Here is a 14,212-nt window from a genome sequence, read left to right on the forward strand (position 1 = left end):
GCAGATGAATGGCAGGACAAATTCTAAACAGATTCTCCGCAGCTGCATTGAGAATAGACTAGAGGGGGAAAATATGGCTTTAGAATACAGTTTTGTGTTTACATTTAAGTATTAGTATGTCTAATAATATAAATACACAGCAGCTAAAAACACAACTAGACAATTCTGGAAACACCAATTCCAGAGGTGTTAGGGACCTGGAACTCTTTCTGTTTTCTCTTCTTCTTCACCTTCTCCCTATTCCATCTAACTAGAGATCAGTCCAAGACAAGCTACCCCTTCTCTCTAAGTTTGACTACTCTAGAAATTTAATAAGCCTGGAAGAGGATGTATGGCCTCAAATAAACTTACAGTAAGACAAAACATTCTAATAACATCCCTTAAATTCAAATCCCAATTTACAGATCACATGATGCCTGCATCCCCTGTACAATTTTCAGTCTAAGTGACAATTATATCCAATATCATTCTATCATAAATAATTGAGCAAGATGCACTGGGAGAGAATAGGAATCATTAGAGGAAATTAAAGTATATACATTCTGAGGCAATTATGACAACTGCTAATTTTTAAGAGAAGAAAACTAGAACTGGAATAAATGTAATTTAAATCTTAACATTAATATTGAACTTGCTCCCTCAGAATCTTGCCCATGGTCTATGTCAGAAAATCCCTGTAGTTTGATGTTAAAGTGATGCTAAAAAGTAAGGTTTTGGACTGATACAAAAAGAAAAACACATGCAGAGAAAACTGGCTTATGCCATAAAAACAAAAACAAAAACAGAAAATGTGTGGTTCAGAGGAATTTATTACTTAAAAATTCAATCTGTTTTCTGACTAATCATGTGAAGACAAATTTGAGATGGAGGAATGTAAAATATCTTACATTTGACATCGATATACTATTCTGCCTCTTTGTATTTTCATGGAAGAGAAAAATGTAGGAATCCCAAAAGAATGCATGTCCAGTTAACCTGGTTATGGCCCATTGACAAGGCATTCCTTTCCAACCATAAATATTTTCTGATGGTTGAGAGATATTCCAAGAGTATAACTCATTTAGATATTCCAATTAAATGAACAAAGACCTATCTTCACTACTTTTTTTGAAGCCAATTATCAATACATTTGCAGAATATAAAATTGCCACTATCATTTTTTGTTTTTTCACATCTGCACATTTAGCAGCACTAAAATTATTTACTTAAATTTCAGATAATCATGAGTTTCAACTAAAAACCATATAAAAATCAAAATAGATGTTATAAATAACCCTCTGCCCATTTAACTCATGCAATATATAAGGAAAAACAAAGTAAACTCCAGGGGACTAAAAATAGCCCATGTTGAAATTATTGTTTAAAATAATTTAATTTTAAAATAGACTTTGCAAATCTTTTTTTCTTCCCATCTTTGTTTTAAGACCTTTTATTGGAAATTGTATTAAATACACAACTGGGGACTCTTAAGGCACCATTCAAAGAATCAAAAATTATTTCCCATTATATGGCAAATATCTATTTTTATGTCTTTTTTTACTAATCTGTTATTGACCATAGCATATGGCCCCCCAAATGAAAGTTATATTCATAAATCTGTCTCACAGTCCTGTGTGGCCATGAACTGTTTTTGCCAGTCTTTGAAACCACTATTTTGGGTGTTTCTTTCTCTTAGAAGTTGTATCACCACCAATACACAGTATGACACATCTTTTTTTGTTTGTTTGTTTTTGTTTTAAGGTTTTATTTATTTATTTGACAGAGAGAGACACAGTGAGAGAGGGAACACAAGCAGGGGGAGTGGGAGAGGGAGAAGCAGGCTTCCCGCCGAGCAGGGAGCCCGATGCGGGGCTCGATCCCAGGACCCTGGGATCATGACCTGAGCCAAAGGCAGACGCTTAACGACTGAGCCACCCAGGCACCCTATGACACATCTTTTGTAGCTGAGAATACAGATACAAAAATTAATGAGTATGGGGGTGCCTGGGTGGCTCAGTCGGATGAGCGACTGACTCTTGGGACTGACCTCAGATTTGGGCTGGGGTCATGATCTCAGGGTGGCAAGATCGAACCTGTGTCAGGCTCTGTGCTCAGCAGGGAGTCTGCTTGAGATTCTCTCCCTCTGCCCCTCCCCCCACTCTCGAGTGTGCTTGCACTCTCTTTCTCTCAAATAAATAAATAAATCTTTTTTTAAAAAATTAGTAAGTATAGTATGGTGGAGGGCATATGGAATATGGCATCAGTGTACTGGAGTTCACATCCCACTTTGTTCAGTTTCAAGAAGCTGTTTACTTCAGAAAAATCAGTTAACTTTCAGAGCTTTGGTTTTCTCACCTGTAAAGTGATGATAGTGAAAATGATCTCATAGTATTGATGGGAGTGAAAATGTTGTATAAGGTGAACCAGTCTATAGAAATTCTCATTACCATAGTGATGTGCTTATCTGATATATAAACAACTAAATTAAAGCACAAATCCTCTTTATGTTCTACTGAAAGAATGTATCTTATTGATGGTCTAAAACTGATAATCTTTTGCAGGTTTTATTTATTTATTATTAATTGATTGGCAAAAGATACGTAATAAAGATGAGAAAAACTATGTGGTTTTCCTATTAGTGTTTGGCCAACAGATAACTGGAAACAGGTGTGCCTTCAGCCTTTTACAATACGAACGTGAGGCAGTGGGAGAAACTTTTCTGTGCTGTTTCATTTACTGTTATAAGTAACCTACCCACAGTTGTTGACCTATATATCTCAGTGTGATGTATACAACATTTCTGTAGAATATCAGATTGAGATAAAATTCATTTAGCCAAGAAAAAAGAATTTAATTAAGATCAAGAGAGCTTCCTTCAGTCCCTAGAGTCCTTAATGGGAGCACTCCATTGCCAGTCATTGTCTCATGGAGGTGAGGTCTAACAACATCCAGAACATACATCAGTACTTGCCACTGTATTATCCTTGCTTACTATGAGCTTATACCACTGTTGTGAAAGACTATAATAATTGAGTGCTTCTATTTAGGGAAACATTTATTCTGAGTTCTTTTAGGTTTTGAGACAAGCACAGCATCAAAAAATCTTGTCATTACTGGGTGGGAAAGGGAATAAGAATCAGTGCCCAAGTAATCCTGAATAGCATGTCTTCTTCCAGATTCTCAGCCTATTTTCTCCAGTATGTATGCATATTCTTACATGCATTGGTTGTGCAAACATTTGCTTGTTTAAATCTCTGTGTATATAACCTTAATGATGTCAAATATGTCACTATTGGCTATGAGCTTTAATGAAAACATTTTCATCTAATCTCATTTCCTTCCTATATATACATAATCTATTTTGATGGATCCTAGTAGTTGACTTGAGGTTCAGTAAAAAGCATAATTTACTAGATTAGACCACAAATACAAATGAATACCTAAATCATCTCTCAACTATTTGCAAAAATGGAAGTCTATAATGATATGAAAATAACAAAAGTAATTTCTTTTGGGGTTTGGAACCCACTTTTTTTACTTAATGTGCAAATATACATTTTTTTCAAGACTGAGATGTCATAGTACTTTATTTCAAACTTATTTTTAAAAAGTAACTATGAAGACCTAATTCAGAGAAAACTTGGGATGGAGCTCAAGTGCCACACTCTGATGCTGGACATGGACCAAGTCCCCTGACAGGATATAGCATCTCATTGTGGAGAGGAAGGGAGCAAAGTGCACATATTAAGTCAGTGCAGTCACAGTGCTCACCATCCTCATGAGGCAGACACTAGTGCAGGCATGAGTGAGGAATAAGACATCAAGTGGGGAAAGAGAGGTGGCATTCCTGTGAACTCTACCTCTTTACGTAGATAAATTATTCAGGATTCTTGGGTTAGTCAACAAAGAAGTCTTCCCAAAACAAGTTTACCTGCTGATCCAAGCAAGTAAATAGAAAAATGCACTTAGATTAAGAGGTGAAAATTGAAAGGGTATATTCATTATCACTCTTCATAAAGATACTATATATATATATATATATATATATATATATATATATAATATCCCTCTAAATTTACTATGTTTGGAGTTCCAACTTTAGCAGGTTTGGTGATGGAATGTCAATAAAGCTAATTAAAGATTTCCATAAACCACAGAAGTGAAAGGGACTTGGAAGAATCATCTGTTGAAAACTGAGGGTTGCTGGAGTGGGGGTTGGGGTGGGAGGGATGGGGTGACTGGGTGATAGACACTGGGGAGGGTATGTGCTCTGGTAAGTGCTGTGAATTGTGCAAGACTGTTGAATCTCAGATCTGTACCTCTGAAACAAATAATGCAATATATGTTAAGAAAAAAAAAAAAAGAAGAAGAAGGTAGTGGGAGGGGAAGAATGAAGTGGGGGAAATCGGAGGGGTAGACGAACCATGAGAGACGATGGACTCTGAAAAACAAACAGGGTTCTAGAGGAGAGGGGGTGGGAGGATGGGTTAGCCTGGTGGTGGGTATTGAGGAGGGCACATTCTGCATGGAGCACTGGGTGTTATGCACAAACAATGAATCATGGAACACTTCATCTAAAACTAATGATGTAATGTATGGGGATTAACATAAGAATAAAAAAATAAAAAAATAAAAAAAAAAGAATCATCTGTTGACATTTAAATATCTACTGTGCAAAGGGAAAAGCAAGATTTGCATCCAACAATGCCACCTGGTTAATCCAGCAGTTTTTATAACCTGGCAAATTGTTTTTATGCAATAGTGCATTTTTATGAAATTAGCTGGCTATTGTCAGTGTTCTAATCAACATTTTTCTCATCTCCCTTGCATTGGAGTAGCTCCATTGTAACAGATGTTTCTCTCTTTAGTGCAGAGGTAAAACTGCATGTATCTTGACATAGGCGGGCAACACTTGGCTTTGGAACATTAAGTCTTCCATCAGGTTATTCCCTCAGTTTCAGTCATTGGCTTAAATAGGACTGTTTCTTCCAAGCTCAACAACATGGTATCCAAACACTATTTCTCCATTAGTCACCTGGTTCCACACTCCAAAATGCAATTCAGACTTGGAAACAAGTGTGTATCCATGACCTTTTAGGTCTAACATGGTCTGGTGGAAAGCATATTGGAAGAGTGTTAGTCTCACCAACTCACTTGGTGACCTTTGACAAATTACTTGACCCCAATGTGCTTCATTTTCCTTTCTACACAGAGAACAGGAGGAAAAAATATATAGCTTCCTTCCCTATCTTTCAGGATTTTGTAAGGTTAAAATGAAATAACTGTTATCTACATTTAAATGTAGATGCTGAAATGTCCTCCCTTTCTGTGCTGGTAGAAACATGTCACCACATTTATAAGACAAAATGTTGAAAATGGGTTTAGTAGAAACACAATTTACTCCACTTTTATTCCCTGGAACACATTTATTCCAGTAAATAATGATGCCTGGTATGTTTTAAAATGGTAAAAGCACAAGATTCAAAATTCAGAACTGGATTGAAGTTCTGACATAGCTACTTAAAAGGTCTCTGCTTCATTTCCAGAGACTTTGCCAATACCTAGCTCCATACATGTGGGCTTAGTAATGCCCTTCCGTCTTATACTTAGCACAATCCAATTTAAGAGACAATCTTGGCTGAGATATAGAACAGTCTAACAGCCAAAAACAGATTCTTATTCCTCAAATCCAGTGACTCACAGACATCTGCTGGGCTCCTACATTGTTCAGTTTGTCTACCTCCTTGCAAATGAGGTCTAGTAAATAGTATTACCAGTTATCATAGCCAGGGCAGATATGCTTCAAGTCACAGTGCTACTAAACTTGAACCAACCCTCTGAATGAGTACTACAGTTTCCATCTAATGAAACTTCAATTCTGGCATAGTTTGTAGAATACAATAGCAATCAACATTTGTGAATGATAATGGGATTCTCTACCCCGTTTTTTTTTTTTTTTCTGTCTTCCTCCCTAAAACTGACTCCTTTCCCTCATGAATTAGGGTCTGAGTTCCTAACTTACAGGATGTATCCTTTAAATGACACCCATTCATTCATCTGATAACTGTTCCTGAATTCTCTAAAGTTGTACTCCAAATTCTAAATGGAAATATTTGTATTTTTAGACCATTTCTGGAGTCCTAATTTTAACTTTCAGGTCATCTGGACACCAATGGCCTGATCCCTGGAGACTCTGGGGTAAAATTTACATCTAGATCAGTTCCCTTGTTTCTATTCCATTGTGACATGTGAATCTTCAAGAAAGCAGAAACTTCTCCCAGGCATTCAAAAATAGGTATTGATTATCCACTATGAGTCAATCATAGTGTCTGGATGGCATTATAATGAATTAACATTTATTTAATATGTGTTATGTATTAGGAGGATTATTCTCAGGGTTTTTTGGTTTTTTTTTTTCATCCTCACAACAACTGCATGAGGAGGTATTATTCCAATTTCTATTTTACAGACAAGGGGCTTGAGGCACAGGGAGGTTAAATTATTTGCTGAAGGTTACATACCTAGTTAGTGGTAGGGCTAGGATCTGAATGTGGGCAGGCTGATTTCAGAACCCATGTTCTTAAGCACTATGCTATACTGAGACCAGGGGGGTGATTATAGATTGTTTCCTGAGAAGAGGTGATGTTTGATAAGGGATTTCAAGAGTAAGTAGAAATGGCCCAAGCAATAAATTGGAGAAAGAACATTCCCAGAAGACAAGACCATGTGCAGAGATATGGGAGTATGAAAATACATAACTGGTTTAGGAAGTATGAGAAGTTTACTATAGAGCAAAGGTATGGATTGAAAGAGCAATGACAGATAACTCTAGAAAGATGAGAAGGAGCGGGAAGCGTCATGCCTAATGTCTTAGGTGTTTGGATTTTATCCTGTTGTAAATGAGGAAGGATCAAAGAGTTCCAGCAAAGGTGTGACATAGACAGTACCACTCTTAGACATGGGCAAGATGGATCACTAACCTGGAGCAACACATATTACAAACATACACAAATTTTATTTTAAAATATATGGACCTTCTAGTAGAGTCATCAACTCATCCTAATTTGCCTGGAACTTTCTCATTTCAGCACTGAAATTCCTATATCCCAGGAATTCCCCTCTGTTCCAGGCAAATCAGAAAGTTTGGTCACCCTAACTTCCGTTATTTGTAATCTGAACTGAACTTCTACTCTTGTGACTACACCCATTCAGGCTCCAGGAAAGTGCTTCTTTACATATTTTTTTTCCCACACATTCTCAAAATGAAAGGTGACCACATCTAAAAGCCATGGAGGATTATAGGTTGTGCTATTATTAATGTTGTGGGTAGACACTACTTTGAAGTATGACCAGAATTGGAGCTGCAAAAATATTTAGGTAAAAAAAAAAAGCAAATTTTCATCAACTTGTCAAATCCTTCCCTTCAGGTATCATAAATATAATGAATACTTGGAATTATTTTGTTGCTTTCCAGTTGTGCTAAGCATCCATTTTCTTGCTTATTGTATTTCAATTCAAGGTATGGAAGCACTCACAAAATAATATGATATATGCAATAGTTGCATATAGCAACAGAGGAGCATTTTGCATTATTAAGCAATTTATAACTTTTAAAATTGGCTAAGAAGTAAGTGATACACCATAAAAGAGGTATGCATGTGATATAAAGTTTTATATTAATGTGTAGATATTGCTTTAAAAGAAGGCAAAAATGTGATATGGTTAATATTGATTTATAAAATAAAATTAAGATTTTTGTAATAGTTACTGCAATAATAATTTATCATGTGTAATCCCACTTCAGAGTTTGAATATTATATGCAAAATTCATTGTTCATCTCTGATTTAAGTATTTCTTTCAGAATTTTATTGACAGTTCCAGTTGCTATTGTTTCAGGAGAGAAATTTCTCCAAATCATTAATAAAAAGCTATTTAAGAGCTATAGCAATTCAAAGGAAGCTTTCTAATTTGGTATTACTATCAATAGCACACAAATTATGAGAAAATCCTGCTAATAATATAATTTGTGATTTTGCCAAAATAAAGTCAAGAAACATAAAATTTATTGAAAAAAATATACAATAATTTTGTATGCTTTTATTTCTTACATAAATATTATCATCCCAACATCAGAAAACCTAGACACAGGCAGTAATGATTCATTCAGTTTTCTGATAATCTGCCAAACATTACATAGAAAAAATAGCTTTGAATTATATATTGTGATTTTGTTGCAATGAAAGCATATTTTTTAAGGTAGGAGGATATAGTTTATTCTATTTAACATTTTGTTATAGTTGTCCATCACTTTTAAATATCTAGACATGTAGTATGTGAGCCCCCATTTGCACTCTTGTTCCGAACCTAATACTGTTAGCAGCAGGTCTGAGCACAGGTGATTAGATATGCAATATGGAAAGGTTATCTGCCAACAGTTTAAATCCTGGATTAGAGGAGAATTAAAGTAAAGGTAGAGAGATCAATTAAGAAGAATTTTTAGCAATCCCAAGCTCCTGGAAGACATTGAGATTTCTGGCTTGTATGCGAGAAATATATATATGTGTATATTTATATATGTGACTAGAATTTAGAAGAGAGATCTGAGCTCTACATTTACAATTCTGTGTCATTAAAATTAGTAAGGATCAGTTTCACAAAGAAGAATGTGTGTAGTATAGACTATAATATGTCAGAAACAAGGAAAGAGCTGGTTTTAAGAGAAGGGGAGTTAACCTATGTCAAATGCTGTAAAATATCAGAAAAAAAATTAAGAATTAGGGGCGCCTGGGTGGCTCAGATGGTTAAGCGTCTGCCTTCAGCTCAGGTCATGATCTCAGGGTCCTGGGATCAAGTCCCACATCAAGCTCCCTGCTTGGCGGGGAGCCTGCTTCTCCCTCTCCCTCCCTCTCCCCTGCTTGTGCTCTCTCGCTCTCTCTGTCAAATAAATAAATAAAATCTTTAAAAAAAATTAAGAATTAAAAATTGCCAGTGAAGGGCATTGAGAACAGAAAAAGAATTACCAGTGGCTGAGACATAAATAGAAGATAAGTAATTGGAAACTGTGAGATTAGACTGCTTTTCCCAGAAGTTTGGCAGTGGAGGGAAAAATGTTTTCTACTGAATGTAATTGTGACAATATGGCAGTGTTTGTGAGAAGCAAGAGTTCAAGAAAGATATGTTGTTGGGGCATCCGGGTGGCTCAGTCAGTTAAGCATCCAACTCTTGATTTCGGGGCAGGTCATGATCTCAGGATTGTGAAATCGAGCCCCACATAGGGGGAGCTCTCAATGAGTCTGCTGGAGATTCTTTCTCTCCCTCTCCCTCAGCCCCTCCCCCTATGCATGTGCATGCTTCTTGTTTTCAAGGCTGTAGTGGTGAAGGATGTTTATATTCTGAGTGGAAAGAGATAAAAGGTGAGGCTGAAGACATAGGGGAGAGAGTGTTGATGAACAGTGGCATAAGAGAAGAGTGGATCCAGAGCACATATAGAGGGACTCACCTATGATAGAAGAAAAACTATTCTATGAAATTGGAGAGAAGGAGAATGAATTGATGTGAACATTTGCTTAAGTAGAAATTTTTTTGGTTGCAAGTAACTGCAACCCATTCAAACTAGTTTAAACAAAGGGGGCTGGAGGGTGATAGAAGCTTCAGAGGTATCTGCTAGAATCTCAAAGCAGGAGACCCACCTCACTAGGGACTGGAAAGAGAAATCAGAATCTCATCAAGATCCAAAATCACTCTTTTCAGGATTGTAGTTCTCTCATCTCTGCTTCCTTTGGTATCTGCTTCAATGTTACTTTCTCTGCCTTTCTGTGTGCATATGGCTCCTGAATTTACATATGGCAGTTCAAACGTTCATCCAAGACTGCCTATGATCTCTGAAACCAAATTTCAAATTCCCAGAAAAGATAATCTAATTGGCCTAACTTGACTTATACGCTGATACAGTCATCTGTGGTCAGGGAACAGTAAGAGTTGTGTTATTGAACAAAAAGAACCCCTCAGCAACAAAGAGCCCATCTCTGCAAGCTCTGAGCCTGCACAAGAAACTCCTATTCCTGACTCAAATTATTTATTACCAGGTAGATGAGTTTATTAGTGAGGGAAGGCCAAGAATTGAAAGAATTCCTGTCAGCCTTTACTTAGTTATTGAGTTAAGAGGTAGAATTTTCTGCTTAGTGTGAGTGTGGCAGTGTTATACAAAAGAATTTTAATGAGAGTAATGAAGGTTAGAAGTGGCTCTTTTGAGAAATGGAAGCTGGATTTCTATTGTGGCCTAAGAAATTTCAGTAAGACAGCATTGGGTTTCCAGCTGAGACTAAAGACCATGAATCTATCCTGATGCCAATTCAAATTATTGTCTGTATAGAAATTCTTGGCAGACAGGGTGTAAGACAGAGGCTGAATAAGTAGACTAATTCAGAGTTAGAAAGTTTTCAGGGGGTAATATAGAATTTTAAGTTTGTTTAGAAGAAAAATAGACAAGGCAGTGAGATATTAGCAATCTAGTGGTTTATGTAATGAGGTTTTAGGGGACTGAAAGACAGAGGGAGAGAGAGAGAGAGAGAGAAGAAAGTGGGGAGAAGAGAGGAAATCATGAACTAAGTATCTCCAAAAGGTAAAAGATGTGTAAGCATATAAATGTGAAAGAGCTTGGTGGAAGTTGTAGTAGAGTATATTTTGGAATGTTGGCTAATTCTTAGCAGTGACCAGTTCCAAGTTATGACAATGCGTGTGGTTGGCTACAGTAGAATTGAGGTGCAGGTGATTGACATTAAGAAAGGCAATAAATTGTGATACAAGAATACTGGATAGATCGGCATAGATATTGAAGCTAACTTGGATGATAGTGTATTTAGAGGTGAAAGAAGACGAGCCAGGTACAACCAATAGCATCTGACCTGGAAGCCTTAGATACCAGCATTGAGATGGAAGATAGAACAGCAGAACACCAAAAACCGAAAGAAGACATTTTTCTATGAGTGGGTTGGAATACTGTCTTTGGAGGAAAGAAGTAGAATTCTAACACTCTTTCCTCCTAGCGTGCAAAGTACAGAATTTTGGACAATAAGTAAATCCCCATTTAAAGATATAATAGGGGAAGCAGAATTCTTCACATGGTCAGATTTTGACCTTAACAAAAGACTGAACTGGTTTAGAATAGTTGGTTTCTTTATCATGAAATTAAATTATATCTGGCTCAGATGGAAGGGGATCAAATCAGGAAATTGTTAGGAGGTGGAAAGAGTATGAATAATAATGAAACTTAGTATTTTACATCCTTCCTATCACCCAGATACTTGCAAGAATCGTAAGTGTAATGTTATCTCATTTTAAATCATCACAAGAACCCATGGAGTATATACTATTTTGCCTGTTTTACAGATAAGAGAAGAGAGGCACAGAAGGGTTAAGCAACTTGCCCAAACTTGTGAAGGCAGTAAGAGGCAAAACCAATGATTCAAGCCAGAAAGTCTGGTACCTGAGCATACTCTTAACCGCTATGTTATAATGATGGAAAGATGCAGGTCAGGAGAGAGAAGATGAAGACAAATTTAGGAACTCAGTTATGCAAGCAAGATAAAGACCGGAAGGACTTGCGTTTTGGCTTGCAATTTGTTACTGCACAAGATTACAGCAGTACCAGGCATAGCAGGTTTATGTGGTTTAAATGTTCCCCAACAAATGTCAATGCCAATTTAAGAGGTGCAACTGTACCTCCAAATGTGCAGGCTGCAGACTTTACTCAGGATTTCATAGAAACCTTTGGTGAGCAGGTGTTCTATACTTCAGAGGGGAAGGGGTAGGGAAGCCTAATTCTAGTCCAAGTATGTAAGTGGCACAATTAGTTGCTTAAGGAACCTTTACCCTCTTTTAAAGAGAGGCTCTGGTCCCTTCTCCAAAGATGAGTTTAAATATTGAAACACCTTTGAAAGAACTCTAGTCTAGTTGTGCATCTAACTAGTCAACTTACCTTTCCTGCTCTTCCTTTCCTTAAATAGCTGCCAGGTTTTAAATCTCATGATATGACCCTAGACTGGTTAAATCACATGATCTCTGTGAACATTAGTGCCCTCACTTGTAAAATACAAATAGATAATATAAACATCAGAGTCATAAGGGAAAATCTCAAAACATGTGTATGAAGATTATTGGAAAACTCAAAAGCACTAAATGAATAAATGTTGCTCCTGTTAATAAATAATAATATTTTTCACATTTGGAGTGCTTGTGATATATCCAGCATTTTATTGTTATTTATACTTATTGTCTCATTAAATCCTCATAACAATCTTTTGACATGAATATGACACTACATCTACTTTATATGTGGAGAAAAGTGTGCTTACATGACAAACATTAAGTCATGGAGGTGGGATTCAAATCCAATTTGATTTCAAAGTAATGTTCTTAATATATACTATTCTCTTAATATTAATGAATACTTTGGATAGTCATCAGTGCTACATAACAGTAAGCAGAATTATTATAGCCCTTTGGTATAGTCATATTTCAAAATATGGAGCCCTTAGATATGTGGCTTATATATAAACCATTTAGTGAAAAAATGGAAAAATATTGTAAAACCTAAGACAATCATTATTTCCAATATTATCTTTTATTTCAGCCCCAAATAACTAAGCCTTCACTCAACAGATACATTTGGAGTTGCGTATTGTGTGACTATAGGTGTCAGCGCAAGACAGTTTTGATTTGTGCTATTGCCATGGCATACTCAATATTTTTACTCTCATTTGGACAATGAATGATATGAACACCCTACTTTAATGTTTCTCACTAAACCTAGAAGCTGGATCCTACCATTGCTCCTACCAGTGACAGACTCTGCTTGCACTCATAGAAATACCGCAGTCTCAAAGTCAATCTTTGAGATAGCCATCCTCTGAATATGATGAAACATTTACAAAGTGTTTCCTGTATTCTACAACTCTTCTAGTAGGTACCTAGGTTAATTTACACCAGAAAAAAGTCAGAAACCATAAATTATAAAGAACTCTAATTCACATCCCTATATTCTTATATAAATATGATTTAAATGTAGTATATTTTTATTCAAATGTCATTACCATAAATTCTGTACTACATAGTTAATATGGAGTAACCTATGGTAACCTATCCCTAGTGATACATTTTATAAAATAAAATCTTATATTTTTAAAATTTTCACAATCAGAAAATTACTCTTTGTTTGACTTTATACTGAATTTTGAACTTTCCCTTGGCATTGCTCTTTACATGGTGATATTGTAATCCCTCTTGCCTAAGTCAATACAGTTCTCATCTTGTAACGCTTAAAGTTTCATCATGTCACCTTAAAGATAGTATTATCTTTTCTTATTCTATTATTTTCATATATTTTAAATATATTGATATAAGGTTTTTAAAAGTAGAACTCAAGATAATTAACAAAAAAATGAAACACATAATTTGAATTTTGCTTGTTTTTTGAAGACTTTCCAGTCAAAAAGAGCTTACTCAATTCCTCAGGTTAAAAAGATTCAGTTAGAATAATCTTTTTTGTCAATGTGGAAGAATGTAGATCAAGGGCCTTCAACAACACTGTCTGCTCCAGACAGAAAACAATAGCAAGCAAATTAAGAGCAGCTGTTTAGATAAAGTAACCTTGAACTGCTTAAATATAGATAAATTCATAAGAAAAAGTAAAATAATATTTACCAATTATTATATTTGGTTCAATTAGGAAATTTTCCTTTTCTATTCTTACTTTGTCTCTTCGACATATTGGTAAAAACTGCTGTAAAGGTATAATTTTACATAGTGACAAGGTCACTGGTTTTACTTTTGCTGCTGCCATCTACTCTACATTTTTTAAAAAGTTAACAGTGATGATAGGATGGATGGATTTTGGAAATCATTTCTGAAAATCTATAGAAAAAGATAAGAAATTATATTATCAATGCCATGTATCCAAGTACATACACTATTATTTGTCCCATGATGTATAGTGGGGGCTTCTGGCTTTGATTTTAACTTGAAATATTTTAGATTAATATACACTTCCTCATATTAGACCACACTGAGCTTAGAAGCTCCATAAAACGTAATTAACACAGGGCCGCCTGGGTGGCTCAGTTGGTTGATTTTGGAAAACAAAATACCTTTTTTCTGAGTTTGATACACAGAGCTTTCCAATAGAGGGCTCCACAAGACTGAAGGATGTTATATTCCTCACATAAGAGGAGGTTC

The 14,212-nt window shown here is 35.8% G+C and overlaps 1 pseudogene; it reads right to left on the minus strand.

Annotated features, from left to right (window-relative positions):
- LOC118015387 overlaps window positions 1–13,820 on the minus strand; it is a 156,378-nt pseudogene extending 142,558 nt beyond the window's left edge.
- Window positions 13,821–14,212: the final 392 nt, after the last annotated feature.

The sequence above is a fragment of the Mirounga leonina genome, unplaced genomic scaffold (genome assembly GCF_011800145.1).
Source record: "Mirounga leonina isolate KUSES-001 unplaced genomic scaffold, KU_Mleo_1.0 Mir_165, whole genome shotgun sequence".
Classification (NCBI taxonomy): domain Eukaryota; kingdom Metazoa; phylum Chordata; class Mammalia; order Carnivora; family Phocidae; genus Mirounga; species Mirounga leonina.